Source organism: Amblyraja radiata, chromosome 1 (assembly GCF_010909765.2).
Source record: "Amblyraja radiata isolate CabotCenter1 chromosome 1, sAmbRad1.1.pri, whole genome shotgun sequence".
Classification (NCBI taxonomy): domain Eukaryota; kingdom Metazoa; phylum Chordata; class Chondrichthyes; order Rajiformes; family Rajidae; genus Amblyraja; species Amblyraja radiata.
In genome coordinates this window covers 76,639,901-76,655,578 of record NC_045956.1, presented here as the reverse complement: position 1 = coordinate 76,655,578, position 15,678 = coordinate 76,639,901, and positions in this window count along the sequence as shown.

The following is a 15,678-nucleotide window of genomic DNA, read 5'->3' as shown; positions in this document are numbered from 1 at the left end:
ATCACTAGCTGAGATCTTGCTACTCAACTTCTCAGAGTATCTTTCCTTGGCAGCTCTGATTCCTCTTCTCAGCTCTTTATCGATCAGGCTATCTTTTAACTCTTTAACGATTAGGCTATCGGCTTGACGCATATTTGCCCCACACCCCCCCCCCCCCCCCCGATCTCAAAATGGAAATGTTACATCTGTATATAATGATCCCATTAAAATGTGTATTTATGTCACAAACTATGGAATTCATATTTTTCAGTATTGTTATCAAGGAAAAGAAAGCAGTTCCAATTATTTGATATTATTTGATATTGTTTAATATTATTCATATGGTGAAAATATAATAGCTCTAAAACCTACCTTAATTTTGCAATCTCACTCAAGATAATTCCCCTTTCCTTCTCCCCTCCCCATCTCTCTCTCCTCTCCCTTCCCCTCTTTCTCTCCCCCTCCCCCCTCTCACATCCCCCCTCTTTCTTGCGGGGGGGGGTGAAGATGAAGGTGGCGTGGGCCCAGCGGGCGGGGGGAATGAAGGTGGCGTGGGCCCCATGGGGGTGGCGGGGGCCCAGCGGGCGGGGGGAATGAAGGTGGCGTGGGCCCAGCGGGGGTCAGCGAGGGTGGCGTGGACCCAGCGGGTGTCAGCGAGAGTGGCGTGGGCTCAGCGGGGGTGGCATGAGCCCAGCGGGGGTGGCGGGGTGGCGTGGACCCAGCGAGGGTGGTGTGGGCTCAGCGGGGGTGGCATGAGCCCAGCGGGGGTTGCATGAGCCCAGCGGGGGTGGCGGGGGTGGCGGGGGTGGTGTGGGGGGAAGATGGCTTGGGCCCTGGCGGCGGGGGGAGACGAGGGGAGCGGGCTCCGCCGCAGCCGCGACTGGTGTTGGGGTTACAGCCGTTGGGTTCCGATTCAGCCACTCCCTCCTGGGGACGAGAGAACAGAGAACTGGCCGTTTCCAAAGTGGAAACATTGATTTATTTATTTTTTTTCTCGATTTTTTTTTTTGTTTTTTTTTTTTGGGTGACTTTTTTCTTAAGTGAAAGAAAGGGGGGTGCGGTCGCACCCAGCGCACCCCCTCTTGGGACGGCCATGTTAAGCTGAAGTCAGAGACCCATCATAAACATTGGATCATCCCAGGGGCCTTCAGCACCGCTCCAAGCAATCGAATGATGCACAAAATATGGAGCTGGGTAAATGCTCCAAGCCAGGGTGGTCACGGTGGTGCAGCAGTATTGCTGCTGCCTTACAGCGCTTATAGCGCCAGAGACCCTGGCTCGATCCCGACTACGGGTACTGTCTCTAAGGAGTCTGTACGTTCTCCCCGTGACCACGTGGGTTTTCTCCGAGATCTTCGGTTTCCTCCTACACTCCAAAGAAGTACAGGTTTGTTCATTAATTGGCTTGGTGTATGTGTAAATTGTCCCTAGTGTGTGTAAGATAGTGTTAATGTGTGGGGATCACTGGTCGGAGCGGACTCGGTGGGCCGAAGGGCATGTTTCCATATTGTATCTCTAAACTAAGTGAGGGGTGGAAGGAGGGCCTGAAGTAGGGCTGTCCCGAAAGAAGGATCACGGCCCGAAACATCACCTATCCATGTTCTCCAGAGAAGCCGCCTGACCCACAGAATTACTCCAGCACTTTGCATCTTTTTTTGTAAACCAGCATCTGCAGTTCCTTGTGCCTCAATTTGTCCTTCCAGCTTCATGTACTGTGAGCTAATAAACTTTGTGGATCAGAATGAAAAGTAACAAGTATAAAAAAGAAACAAGGTGCAGTGTGTTTAAAGACTCATACAATACTCAGTTTCAAAGAGTTCCATTTCATTACCAAGGAATCTTTTGCCACTTTGTCTTCAGTTTTAGTCATAGAGACCTACAGCACAGAAACAAGCCCTTCAGCCCAACTTGCCTATGCTGACCAAGATGCCCCATCTATTCTAGTTCCTCCTGCCAGCGTTTGACCCATATCCCTCTAACCTTTCCTATCCATGTACCTGTCCTTGTTATGTACTTGTTATAGTACCTGCCCCACACCTACCTCCTCTAACAGCTCGGTCCATATGCCCATCACCCTGTGTGGATAAAATGCCCCTTGGGTTCTATTAAGATTTTCCTGTCTCATCTTAAACCAATATATAATATTGTCTTCCACCTAGGCACACGTACAGGAATTTACAGTTAAATCTGCTTGATTTTGAACGTGGCAGGTTAAGCGCATTAATTATATCCATAAATGCTTACATGTCCATCCTTAATTTCTTCATTTGTGTACTGATCGTAGTCCTGTTGGCCGATCCAACCCCTCTCAACATGTGCCCCTATTTCAGACCTTTCCCCAGGTTTGCACAGTTATTTCATTTTAACATCCTTTGCAATTATTTTTGTTTCATGTTTAGTCGGTGTTTTCAGGTTTTTTTTTGCACAATAGAATCTTATTTATTGAAGTGCGAATTAATGCAGAAAATTGACCTTTGGTAAGGCAACGTGCTAAATGAGGAAACATAGCCTAGAGATGGTCAGAATCCTGGTTACCTACAGCATACGTCTTCTATTGTGAATTAGAGGATTCTGGAGAATGCAAAAAAAAATCAATTTGTAGATTCTGAATCTATTGAATATAAAATGTTTATATAGTTGAATTGTGACAGTAGCCTTAAAGCGTGTTCATTTCAGGCCGTGAAAAACAATGATGCACAGTTTCAGCCAATAACCAGCAACAAAACCATTTATTAGGTGAATAACATTGCTTTAAATATTTCTGGTTGCAATATTTTCATGCATTTTCACTCTTTTTCCAACTGCTGTTTTGACAGCAGCACTGCTGGGTGTCAGTGAGAATTTTCACAACTTTTCTTTTAAATGTTGTTATATTACCTCAGTGTCTTGTGCTCAGCCTCGAGATAATGTAGTAACAGGCCCTTCCAGTTTGATCCTGCTGACTTTCTGATGTAGGTCTCCATCATTTGAGGGGGATGAAATAGTGAAATGACAGATGTGGTTTTGCCCCCACAATAGTTTAGCATGTATTCTAACGTTTTCCTAAGGCAGTATACCTATTGACCTGCATTAGAGCACCCTTCACAAAAGAAAGTGGGAAAACTCCTAAATTATGGCTGTCTTTTCCGATTCCCAAGCAGATAGAATCTGGACTACAGTGGAGACACAAGAAAATGCAGATCCTGGAATCTAGATTGAAATCACTCTGTACAGCAGAAGGTATTAATGAAACCAAGCCCTGGGGATGTGAAGCAATGTGAACTGCAGTGTTAGATCTCACTGGGTGCAAAAACGGAACAGGAACTATTCAACATTGCAATACTCACATCAGTCCTTGGAATTCTTGAGCTAACTTCTCGTAACTACTTAGAATATTGTTCTCTGAAGAGTGCCCTCATATTTTCCATGTTTGCAAGCCAGAGGACCTTCTACTCCTTGCCAAACTTAAACCAGATGTTACCAACTATCCCAGAACATGAGGGAAGAGGGATTAGAGGGATAATCAAAAAAGAACACGAGCCCAGATTTGATGATCAAAATAGTGAATTCAAGTGTAAAGACCCACACAGGAAAACAAAAATGCAATAAATGCATGGAGATGATGTTGTTGAAACAGCCAATGATGAAGTTGCGAAAGACATGTCTGACATATGCTCTGCTGAATTCAATAAGGTACTTAATCAATACAAGTAGAATTAGGAACGTTGCCTTAGAGATACCGGAGAAATGAGAGTTGTTCTTAGCACAGATAAGGATCATGGGAGATTAGATACGGATGTAAGTTTTGGGGTGAGTGAATTTGAAGGGGCAGTAAAGCTGGAAATAATGTAATTGGTTAAAGAGCCAGAAACATAACGAAGAGAATATTTTTTTCCAAGGGAGATGTTATCATCTGGAATACACTACCTACAAGGAATGTGAAAGCAGGTTCAAACAATTACTTTCCAAGGGGAATTAGACACAAACACACACAAAATCAAGACACACGAATTGATGAAGAAATGCCATCAAGGTCATAGTGAAACAGTTGGGGAATTTGTCTAGTTCTAATTGTTTAGTTCTTTCAAAGAGTTGGCAAAGACCTAATGAGCTGGATCATTCCATAATCCTACTAGCAATGAGATACTGATCTGCACAGCTGAAAACATTGACAATAGATCAGGAGTGTGGCCTTTATTGAGTTTATTACGTTTATTGTCACGTGTACCGAGGCATAGTGTAAAGCTTTTGTTATGTGCTAACCAGTCAGTGGAAAGACAATATATGATTACAATCAAGCTATTCACATTATGTAGATACATGATGATGGGAATAACGCGAATAACATTTAGTGCAAGATAAAGTCCAGTAAAGTCTGATTAAAGATAGTCCGAGGGTCTCCAATGAGATAGATGGTAGCTCTGGACTGCTCTCTGGTTGTTGGTAGGATGGTTCAGTTGCCTGATAACTGCTGGAAAGAAACTGTCCCTGAATCTGGACGTGTGCGTTTTCACACTTCTATACCTCTTGATTTACGGGAGAGGAGAGAAGGTTTCAAGGTTTCAAGGTCAGTTTATTGTCACATGTACCAATTAAGGTACAGTGAAATTTGAGTTATCATACAACCATACTAAATGAAAAGCAACAAGACACACAACCACATAAAAGTTAACATAAACATCCACCACAGTGGATTCCACATTCCTCACTGTGATGGAAGGCAATAAAGTTCAACCTTCTTCCTCTTTGTTCTCCCGTGGTCGGGGCAGCCAAACCATCTGCAGTCTGGGGAATCAATGCCCCCGCAGCCGGCGGTCGAAGCCCCCGTCGGGGTGATTGAAGCTCCCGCATCGGGGCAGTTGAAACTCTCTCCGCGGCATGGAGCTCCCGAATCGGCCTCTTCTTACCAGAGACCGTGGGCTTCATGATGTTAAAGTCCGCAGGCCCCGTGGTTGGAGCTTTGATCCCCAGCAAAGGGATCGCAAGCTCCGCGATGTTAAAGTCCCGCAGACTCCCACGGCTTGGAGCGCCTGTCGATCTCCAGGAAAGGCCGCCAACTCCACAATGTTAGGCCGCAGTGGGGACGGAGATACGATACAGAAACAAATCGCATCTTCATCGAGGTAAGAGATTGAAAAAAGTGTTTCCTCAACCCCCCCACATAAAACAATCCAAGGAACACTAAAACAAACTAAATATAACAAAAAAGAAGAAAGGACAGACAGACTGTTGGCGAGGCAGCCACTGCTGGTGACGCCACCCGGAGAAGAGGGGACGGCTGGGGTGCGACTCGTCCTTCATTATCCTGGTGGCCTGACGAGGCAGCATGAGGTGTATATGGAGTCAATGGAAGGGAGGGTGGTTTGATGATGGTATGGGCTGCATCCTTGACTAGACTGGAGAGGATATGGATGTAGTTGAATTCCAGAAGAAGAAACATGCCTATAATCAGACCTCAAAGCCTGTTAAGAAATTCCTAGCAATGTTTGGTCAGAATGTACCCAAGGAAGGCTACAAAGGCTTTTAACATTTATATCATCACTTTTTTCTTAATTGCATCTCAAATGAAGTAATATTTATATCTCATGAATACATTGAACATTTTAATCTAAATATTTCCGTGAACTGCATAGCAGCAGAGTACCATAAACCAGGGTGCTCACGGTGGCTGGTAGCCCCAGTATGGCTGTTGCTGTGCTCAGGAAGTGGACAATGACTAAAGTGGCTGCACATGTGGGTGAATGGTCAGAGGGACCACCAGTGAAGGGGAGAATTGGGCCATTGACAGTATTCAGATGGTTGAGGAAAAGGAACAAAGATACCAACAGGGTCCTGATCTGAAATTTCACCTATCCATGTTCTCCAGAGATGCTGTCTAACCCATTGAGTTACTCCAAGACTTGTGTGTCTCCCTACCAACAGTAGTTGATTTGTGGAGGGGTAATGGGAGACGGAAAGTTCACAAGGCAGTGGATCATAAGGATCAAGGACATTTTGTGAGGTGATAGATTCAGATATGACGGGTTTGAGGTTGGTAATTGTGGTCCAAAGGAAGAGGTAAACGACTGACTTTCTTAGCGGGAAATATCATCTGGGGATGAGACCATGTTGGCCTCAATTGTCCAAAGATGGGTTCATCCAGACAATGGGGTTCAAGTTTAATCCAAGCAAGTGTGAGGTACACCCTGGGAGCACTTTGGGAGATTGAATGTAAGGGCAAAATATACAATTAATGGCAAGACCCTTAACAGCACTGATTGTCAGAAGGATCTTGGGGTCCAACTGCATCATTTCCTGAAAGTGGATAGAGTGGTAAAGAAATTGAATGTAATAGTTAGGAAATCATGTTTCCTTGGTTATGCTGCATTTGGAATATTTAATGTAGTTCTGGTCACCCCAATACAAGGATTTGGAGGCTTTTGAGAGGATACAGGGGAGGTTTACCAGAAAGATGCATAGCTTAGATGTATCGCTGTTGGACAGACCTGGAGTGTTTTCTCTGAAATGCCGGAGGTTGAGCGGGAGATGTGACAGAAGTATATAAAATTATGAGAGGCATAGATAGGGTAGACAGTCAGTACCTTTTTCCCCCAGGATGGAAATATCAGTGACTGGATGCATAGCTTTAAGGGGATAGGGGAAAAGTTTAAAGGGGATGTGCTGGGCAAGTATTTTATACAGAGGGTGATGGGTGCCTGGAACACAGTTCCAGGGTTGCTGATGGAGGCAGATACGATAGTGGGATTTCAGAGTCTTTTGGATAGGCACATAGATATGCAGGGAATGGAGAGATATGGATTATGTACAGGCAGATAAAGGTTGATCTTGGCATCATATTCAGCACAGACATTGTAGGCCGAAGGGCCGAAGGGCCTGTACCTGTGCTGTACTGTTCTATGTTCCTCTGCAATGCTCAAAAAACACATTGCACAAAGAAAGATGTTGTCCGTTACCATCATTGGTGTTATGGTGCAAGAATAATGAATTATGAATAGTGAATGAAATCCCTGAAAAAGTTTGGTAGAGGTTCAAGTCAAGAGTGTTTTATCGTCATATGTCCTGAAACGGAACAATGAAATTCTTACTTGCAGCAGCACACAGATATGTAAACATATTACTCTGTAAAACCCATAATAAACAACAAAAAAGTTTATTGCAAAGGCAAATATCATGTCCCCAAATCTATCTAGTTTGGAGCCTACTTTACATTCTAGGTTTATAGCTGGAAGTCTAAAATATATTTAATGTAAACATTTTAATATAAGTAAATGTATAAAATGAAATGATCTTCTATTAATTTGTAGAAACAATAAATGCAATTGAATATCCTCCATTTGATGAAATCAGTTTGTAACACGTTGCAAATTAATTTCTGATGACAGTTCATTTAGTTATCACTTGTAATCTTCCCGCATCCAGCAGGAATTATGTTTTTATAGCTTTTAGAGTACTTGTTATCATACTAATACCTGTTAAGTAGAATAGGATTATTTTTCAATACCCAGGCTTGTGCTCTTTTATTAATGGCTAATAGCTTATTGTCTTTGCATTGTGATAGCGGACTAGAAGTTGAACAGCACGTGACTTCTTTGTTGCACACTGTGACATTTTAACATTGTCTGTTTAAATGTATGTATCAACACTGATGCAACATTATTGTGCACTGTTCTTATATTTCAACCGTGACAAATTTCAAATATAGATCGGTGGGGGCGCTGCAAGCCGGCAGCTCTACCAGCAGCGTGTTACTTTTTTGTTTTTTTAGTGTTTTAATGTATGTTTTTAATGTTTCTCTGTGTGTCTTGTGTGGGGAGTGGTGTGGGGGGGTAAGGGGGAAACCGCTTCGGTCGCCTCCTCCGCAGAGAGGCGACTTTTTCCGTGTCGCCTCCCCCGTGGCCGAACATCGAGGATCAGTGCGGCCTTTCCCGGAGATGCGCCCGGGGCATCAGCTGCGGGCGCAGCATGGACTCTCGTCACGGAGCGGGCGAGCCCTCGCCGGGGCTGACCGGAGGGGAGCGCTCCGTTCGCTGGCCCTCAGCAGCCTGAAGCCGCGGTCTGCAGAGCTCCAGCCGGCGCGGCGTCCTGGGCCTGGGATCCCTTGTTGGGGACCCCGGAGGAGAAGAGCTCTGAACGCCGGCCCCTGGCCAACTTCTACCGCGGGCGCGGCAGGGACTTACCATCTGGAGTGGGGTCCCTCGCCGGGGACCCCTGGAGAGGAGCTCCGACCGCCGGCCCTGCGGTCTGCGGTGCTTCCGGCTGCAGCACGGCGGGGACTTTAGATCTTCGACTGCCAGCCTGCGGCCTACACCAACCTGAAGCCGCAGTCTCCGGTGGGGAGGCACCGATTCAGGACTTACCTGGACTTTATCTTGTCTACTCATCTGGACGCCCGCAGTGGCGGCTGCGGAGGGTTGAGGTCCCGACCACAGGGGAAAATGGAGGACTGGCCAATTTTTGTGTCTTCCACCACAGTGATGAATGCTGTGGTGGATGTTTGTATTAAATTTTTATTGTGTTTTTCTGTATTCTTTTTCATTGTACCGCTGCTGGCAAATTCATTTCACTTGCACTTTATGTGCAAGTGACGAATAAAACTGATTGACTGATTGATGTATTTTATTGCTGAACATCTTGAGATAATTAAAGATACCAAATACAATACTCTCTTTCAGTTCTTAAAATACATTTATGATATTTAATATTTATTTTGTCACATCTTGAAGATTACTATTCAGAGTATTTTGTAACAAAGCTGAACTAATTAAAATGTCAGAGAACAAATATACACAATTTCTTTTTTATATTTAATGAAATACATTCAGTACATTTCTACTTTTTTTCATTCTGGTCTGACATGTTCCTTAATTTTCACCCAGAGAGTTGTCAATTTATGGAATTCCCTGCCACAGAGGGCAGTGGAGGCCAAATCACTGGATGGATTTAAGAGAGAGTTAGATAGAGCTCTAGGGGCTAGTGGAGTCAAGGGATATGGGGAGAAGGCAGGCACGGGTTATTGATAGGGGACGATCAGCCATGATCACAATGAATGGCGGTGCTGGCTCGAAGGGCCGAATGGCCTCCTTCTGCACCTATTTTCTATGTTTCTATGTAATGATGGTCAATGAGAAGAGTCCAGCTTTTAAAATAGAAAGCTGCGCTGTGACATGAATCGGAAGAAGTCTAATTTGGGCATATCAAATATGGTTTAATTTAAAAAGTCATGAAATGATATTTTCCTGGGTATTAATCTGGAGGAACCCAAACTGGGATGCCAATGACTGACTTGATCTGAAACATCACGTATTCCTTTTCTCCAGAGATGCTGTTTGACCCGCTGAGTTCCTCCAGCTTTTTGTGTCTATCTTTGGCCTACAGCAGGGCTTGGCAAATATTCTAAATGACAGCAAGTGAACAGGTATTCAAATTAATTCTGATAATCAGTTATGGAATTGTGCCTCAGTCCACCTGTAACTTTATGGTGCAATTTATCCTGAAGTTATTTCCTCTTTTCCCCCTTGAAAGCAACAAAGTTAACATTGACAAAACATCAGAAAATATCAGGGGAAAGATTGCTTAACTACAGTGTCTGTCCCATTACCACAATTTAGAGCAGCTTTGTTCAGTACTGGCCACATGTTACGTCAGAGGCAGGCAAGAAGTAGCTGTTTGTATCTCTAATTAAAAACAGGTAACAGGCCGAGTTATCACAACACAGATTTTATCTGGCAAATGCATGTGTATTTTCTGTCCACTTGCTGCTCAAGTGGTAAAATGAAATAAAGTGCAAATATTCTTTTGATTGTAGCAAATCATTTACTTGCTTTGTTCCTGTCGGATGGAACATATTTGTTTTATAAATATAAATGTGGTGAAGATTGTGTAAAAACATGGTGTGGTATTTTCCACTAAAAGATCCATATGGTTAAAATATTGTCACCACAACTACAACTCTGGTGTCAATAGTTTCTATTTGACAACACAGTTTTAGATTCATGATGCAGTCTAATGTAAATAAGTCAATGTTTGAATTCACTGAGAATTCTATGGTTTTAGCAACAGGGCATTAAACGAGGCAGGACGCCATTGAGCTCAAGGCCTTGTCTACATTTTTTAGGGCTCTGGTAGGGCAAGAGTTGTGAACTTTATTTAGAGGCATCTTTGATATCGGAGCTTTTCCACCCTAATACTGATCACGATTCAATGTCTCCATTTCTCCACTGAAACCCAAAACGCCTATTTCCATCTCACACCAGCCTCCATTTCAAAATGTTCCTCTTCGTCCAAGTCTCAAGCACCACCATCACCAACTTTAACCTATTCCCACGTTTTGAAGAAGGGTCTTGAATCGTCCCCACCCAGTATGTCTTCCATTTCCTTCCACACATGCTGTCTGACCCGCTGAGTTTCCCTTGCAGCTTGTTTTCGGCCATGTTTCTCAAACATCCCTATCCAGACGGACAGGGTTCCCTGTGACTGTAGGCATTGACATGCAACCAGTGATAAGTTCCCTGCATAAAGCAGGGGATTGATTCTGAATAAAATTAGCCCTATTTGACACCAATCTAGTTTTTGACATAAACCTAGCAATTAACTATTTATACTACCCAACGGTGACTGTTGTTCAGTGGCCGGTAGTCAGAGATTAAATTGGACGATGTCAAGGGCTGTTAGAAGCAGTGCTGAGAATAAGAACATTTCATTTTGAGGCAAGAGTGACCATTTCAGGTGGTTTGGGAAGGCAATATCCAAAAAAAGACACAAAGTGCTGGAGTAACTCAGCGGGTCAGGTAGTCTCTCTGGAGAACATGGAATCACCTCTACCCCATTGTGGACATTGGACGTCCATGGAACTAATGCGCTACAAGACTGAGACCTATATGCTGTACTCTGTATCTATTGTACTTGAGTTTGACTTGATTGTATTTCAAGATACTATGTATAGTATGTATAGTATATTTGATCTGATTGGATAGCATGCAAAACAAATCCTTTCATTATACCTCAGGCCACATAGCAGAAGCGTCCAAGTCGCGGGGCTGGAAACTGGAAGTATCCTGAGCTGATTCTGCTACCACCATCATCTATTGCGACAAGTGATGGCTTCCACTGATTGTCGCTGGTAGCTTCCGTCCTTTTCAGGACAGATGATGACAACGAGGCCAACATTTGTAACAAGATGGACATGAAAAGAAGATTATACCTCAATACCTGTGACAATCTATATTACTAAAACTCTGTTCTTGACCGCTTTTCCCGATCTGTGCTGCGATTTCCGAGAGAACGCCGCCACCTACGGCCGTCATATTTGGCCACCTCCCTCAGAGCCCACCTCTGCCGCATGTGTGCCGAGGATTTTTCCCGTCGATTAAATATGACCGAGATATTAATGTTTTTACATCATTCCCCATTCTCTCTGCTGCCCCCGCTGGCGGCAGGGGAGGGAGGGACTATAAAACCCGGAAGCGTCCCGCTTCAATCACTTTCTTCCCAACCACGAAGTGAGAGGGTCACGGCTCGCTGAGCTGCTGCTCTACTCCCAGGTGAGTCCCCTGCATGTGCTTTTTCAGCCAATTGATATGTATGTTGTTCACCATTCACCATGGTCTGAAGTTTCTTGGCATTTTGTTGGAAAGAGTTTGTATATTTGTCTATCTATATTGTCTTTTGAAATGTGTATCGAACATGAACATCGGACAACAGAGACACTTACGTAAGAATGCTGTTCATCGATTACAGCTCAGCATTCAACACCATTATACCATCAAAACTGATCACCAAACTCGGTAACCAGGGCATCGAACCCTCCCTCTGCAACTGGATACTGGACTTTCTAACCAACAGACCCCAGTCTGTTAGGTTAGAGAAGCACACCTCTTCAACCCTCACCCTGAACACCGGCGTTCCACAGGGCTGTGTGCTGAGCCCCCTCCTCTACTCCCTCTTCACCTATGACTGCACACCTGTACATGGTACTAACACCATCATCAAGTATGCAGATGATACTCTTGGGTTTTAAAATGGTTGCACCCGTTTTCAGGTAAATAAAGCATGATGTCTATTATGTTTGAAATGTTGATGTAAATTGAAATGCATTTGTTGCAACGTTTTCAAGCGAGTAATGCACGAATGAAGCTTTTTATTTCGACCAGAACTGTGTTTAAATTTAAAATTGGCGCGCATTTTGTGATTTTGGCGGTTGCAAGATGGCGGCGATGACGTAATTTCCGGCGATCGGTAAGCCGGCGGCGATGACGTCGTTTCCGGTCAGAGGCAAGGCGGCGGCGATGACGTCATTTCCGGTCGGTGGCAAGATGGCGGCTGCCTGTTGAAGACGGAGTGCACGAGGTGTTGAATAATTCTACAGAACTGGTAAATGTTTGTGTGTTTGATGCAGCCACAGCGGCAATTGTGTTTCAGCAAAAGCTGCAATTGTGTTGCAGCATTGTGTTTCAGCTACAGACTACAGAGCGGTAGGGGGCGCTGCCAGTGCAGCGTGTCCGTCTTTTTTCAACTTTTTTTATTTTTTTAGTATGTTTAAAAGTGTGTTTTTAATGTTTCTTTGTGTGTTATGTGTGGGGGGTGGTGTGGGGGGGTAAGGGGGAAACCGTTTCGGCCGCCTCTTCCATGGAGAGGCGACTTTTTCAGGCCGCCTCCCCCGTGGCCTAACAGCATGGATCGGCGCCGACTTTCCCGGAGACGCGCCCGGGGCTTCAGCGGCAGGCACAGCGTGGACTCTCGGCGCGGAGCGGGTGAGACCTCGCTGGAGGGGAGCGCTCCGTACGCTGGCCCACGGCAGCCGGCAGTCTGAAGCAGCGGTCTGCAGAACTCCAGCTGGTGCGGCGTCTACAGCCCGGGATCTCACGTTGGGGACCCGGGTGGAAGAAGCTTCCACCGCCGGCCCGCGGCCATCTTCTACCGCGGGCGTGGTATGGACTTAACATCTCCCCAGGAGGGGACTTCGACCGCCGGCCCTGCAGACTGTGGTGCTTCTGGCTGCGGCACGGCAGGTACTTTAAAACTTCAACCGCCGGCCTGCGGCCTACACCAGCCTGAAGCCGCGGTCTCTGGTTGGGAAGAGCCGATCCTGGACTCACCTTGACTTTGACTTTGTCCCTTACCATCTGGATGCCCGCAGCAACGGCTGTGGAGGGTGGTGGTCCCGACCACGGGGGAAAATGGAGGAGGACTGGCCAAGCGCTGTGCCTTCCACCACAGTGATGAATGCTGTGGTGGATGTTTGTGTAAAATTTTAATGTGGTTGTGTTCTTTATTATTGTACCGCTGCTGGCAACCCAAATACCACCGACCTTGGTTGTGTGGCAATAAAATTATTTCTATTCTATTCTATTCTACAACAGGATTTGAAGATTCGTTCAAATATTCGGCTGCTTTCTCTATGGTAAGTCTGTGTTTGTTGGACGTTATTTAAAAGCAGCATTTTGTTTCAGCAAAAAACTCTACAGCTGGATTTGAATATTCGTTTTGCAGTGTATTTTAGTGTTGTGTGTGTGAATGTGTGTGTGTGAATATATATATGTGTGTGTGTGTGTGAATATATATATATGTGTGTGTGTGTGTGTGTGAATATATATATGTGTGTGTGAATATATATATGTGTGTGTGTGTGAATATATATATGTGTGTGTGTGTGAATATATATATGTGTGTGTGAATATATATATGTGTGTGAATGTGTGTGTGTGTGAATATATATATGTGTGTGTGAATGTATATATGTGTCAGTGTGTGTGAATATGTGTGTGTGTGTGTGAATATATATGTGTGTGTGTGTGAATATATATATGTGTGTCTGAATAATATGTGTGTGTGGAACTCTATAATGTGTGTGTGTGACATATAAGGTGTGCTTTAAGATATATGTGTGTGTGTGATATATATGTGTGTGTGAGTGTGTGAATGTGTCGTGTGTGAATATATATATGTGCTGTGTGAATATATTGAATGTGTGTGATTATATGTGTGTGTGGTGTGTGTGTGTGTGTGTTTGTTAGACGTTATTTAAAAGCAGCATTGTGTTACAGCCACAGACTACAGCAGTCTCTACTGCAGGATTTGAAGATTCGTTTTATACACTGTATATTAGTAGTGTGTGTGTGTGTGTGTGTGTGAGAATGTGTGTATGTGTGTGTGTGTGTGTGAATATATGTGTGTGTGAATATATGTGTGTGTGTGTGTGTGAATATATTTGTGTGTGTGAATATATGTGTGTGTGAATATATGTGTGTGTGTGTGTGTGAATATATATGTGTGTGTGCGTGGATATATGTGTGAATATATATGTGTGTGTGTGTGTGTGTGAACATATATGAATGTGTGTGTGAATATATATGTATGTGTGCGTGAATGTGTGAATAGGGGGTTGCACGTAAGGTCACAAGGTCATAGGACTTGACGCACGGAGCCGCTCAATCCATCTGGAAGACATCCGTCACTTCCAGTATATGTTATTAATGCAAGAAACGCGTACTTTCCTATCTGTTAAAAACCGCCAAAATGTTGAATTTGTGCTCTGAAAAAAATTGTGGCAGTTGGGGTACGTGTGAGAGACATGTACCCAACATTAGAATTCCAAACGTGAAATGAAATGAAGGTAAAGAGAAGCGACAATTGAAGGGGCAACAGCAGCTAAAGTGCTTGGTAAACATTGGCTGTGCAGATATCGTAATTGAAAATATTGGAATTATCGCATTTGCTCACTGCATTTCATCAACAGTAAGGCATTATTCGTATTTTTTCTTGATTCCTTTGGTATCTAAAAATTCTCAGAAGTGATAAATCCGGCTGTAAATTTTTCTTCAGATGCGTTTTCATTTTGTACGTAAAAACCTACTTGAGAACCATGGGCGATTTAAAAAAAAAAAAAAAAAAAAATACAGCCAGATTTATTACTTCTGAAACTTTTTAGTTGCCAAAGGAATCAAGAAAAAACACAAATAATGCTTTAGTGTTGATGAAATGCAGTGAGCAAACGGCCAATGTTCGCTAAGCATCTCCCTGGAAGATGGAGTTGGAAACAATGGTAAGTGCCTACCAGCAGTACATCGCGTGTAATCCATTTGGTGTAGCGTGACCCGACTGCCGTGAAACCTCCCTATATGTGTGTGTGTGTGTGTGTGAATATATGTGTATGTGTGTGTGAATATATGTGTGTGAATATATGTATGTGTGTGTGAATATGTATGTGAATATGTATGTGTGTGTGAATATGTGTATGTGTGTGTGAATATGTGTGTGTGTGTGTGTGTACGTGTGTGTCTGAATATGTGTGTGAGTGAATATGTGTGTGTGTGAATATGTGCGTGACTGTATATGTATATGTGAGTAAATATGTGTGTGTGTGTATATGTGTGTGAGTGCATGTGAATATATATATATGTGTGTGTGTGTGAATATGTGCGTGTCTGTATATGTATGTGTGTGTGAGTAAATATGTGTGTGTGAATATGTGTGTGTGTGCATATGTGTGTGAGTGCGTGTGAATACATATGTGTGTGTGAAATAATATAGTATTTCGTAGTTCAGAGCTTATTTGTTAAGTTTAATAGCGTGATGGCTGTCAGGAAGAAGCTGTTCCTCAATGTAGATGTTACCGTTTTCAGTTTACAAAAGTCGGACGTGACTCCAGAAGTCGGGCATCAGTCAGTCCACAAGCCGTGAGAGTCAGTCAGTCTAAAGGGCATGAGTTAATCCCAAGGCAGT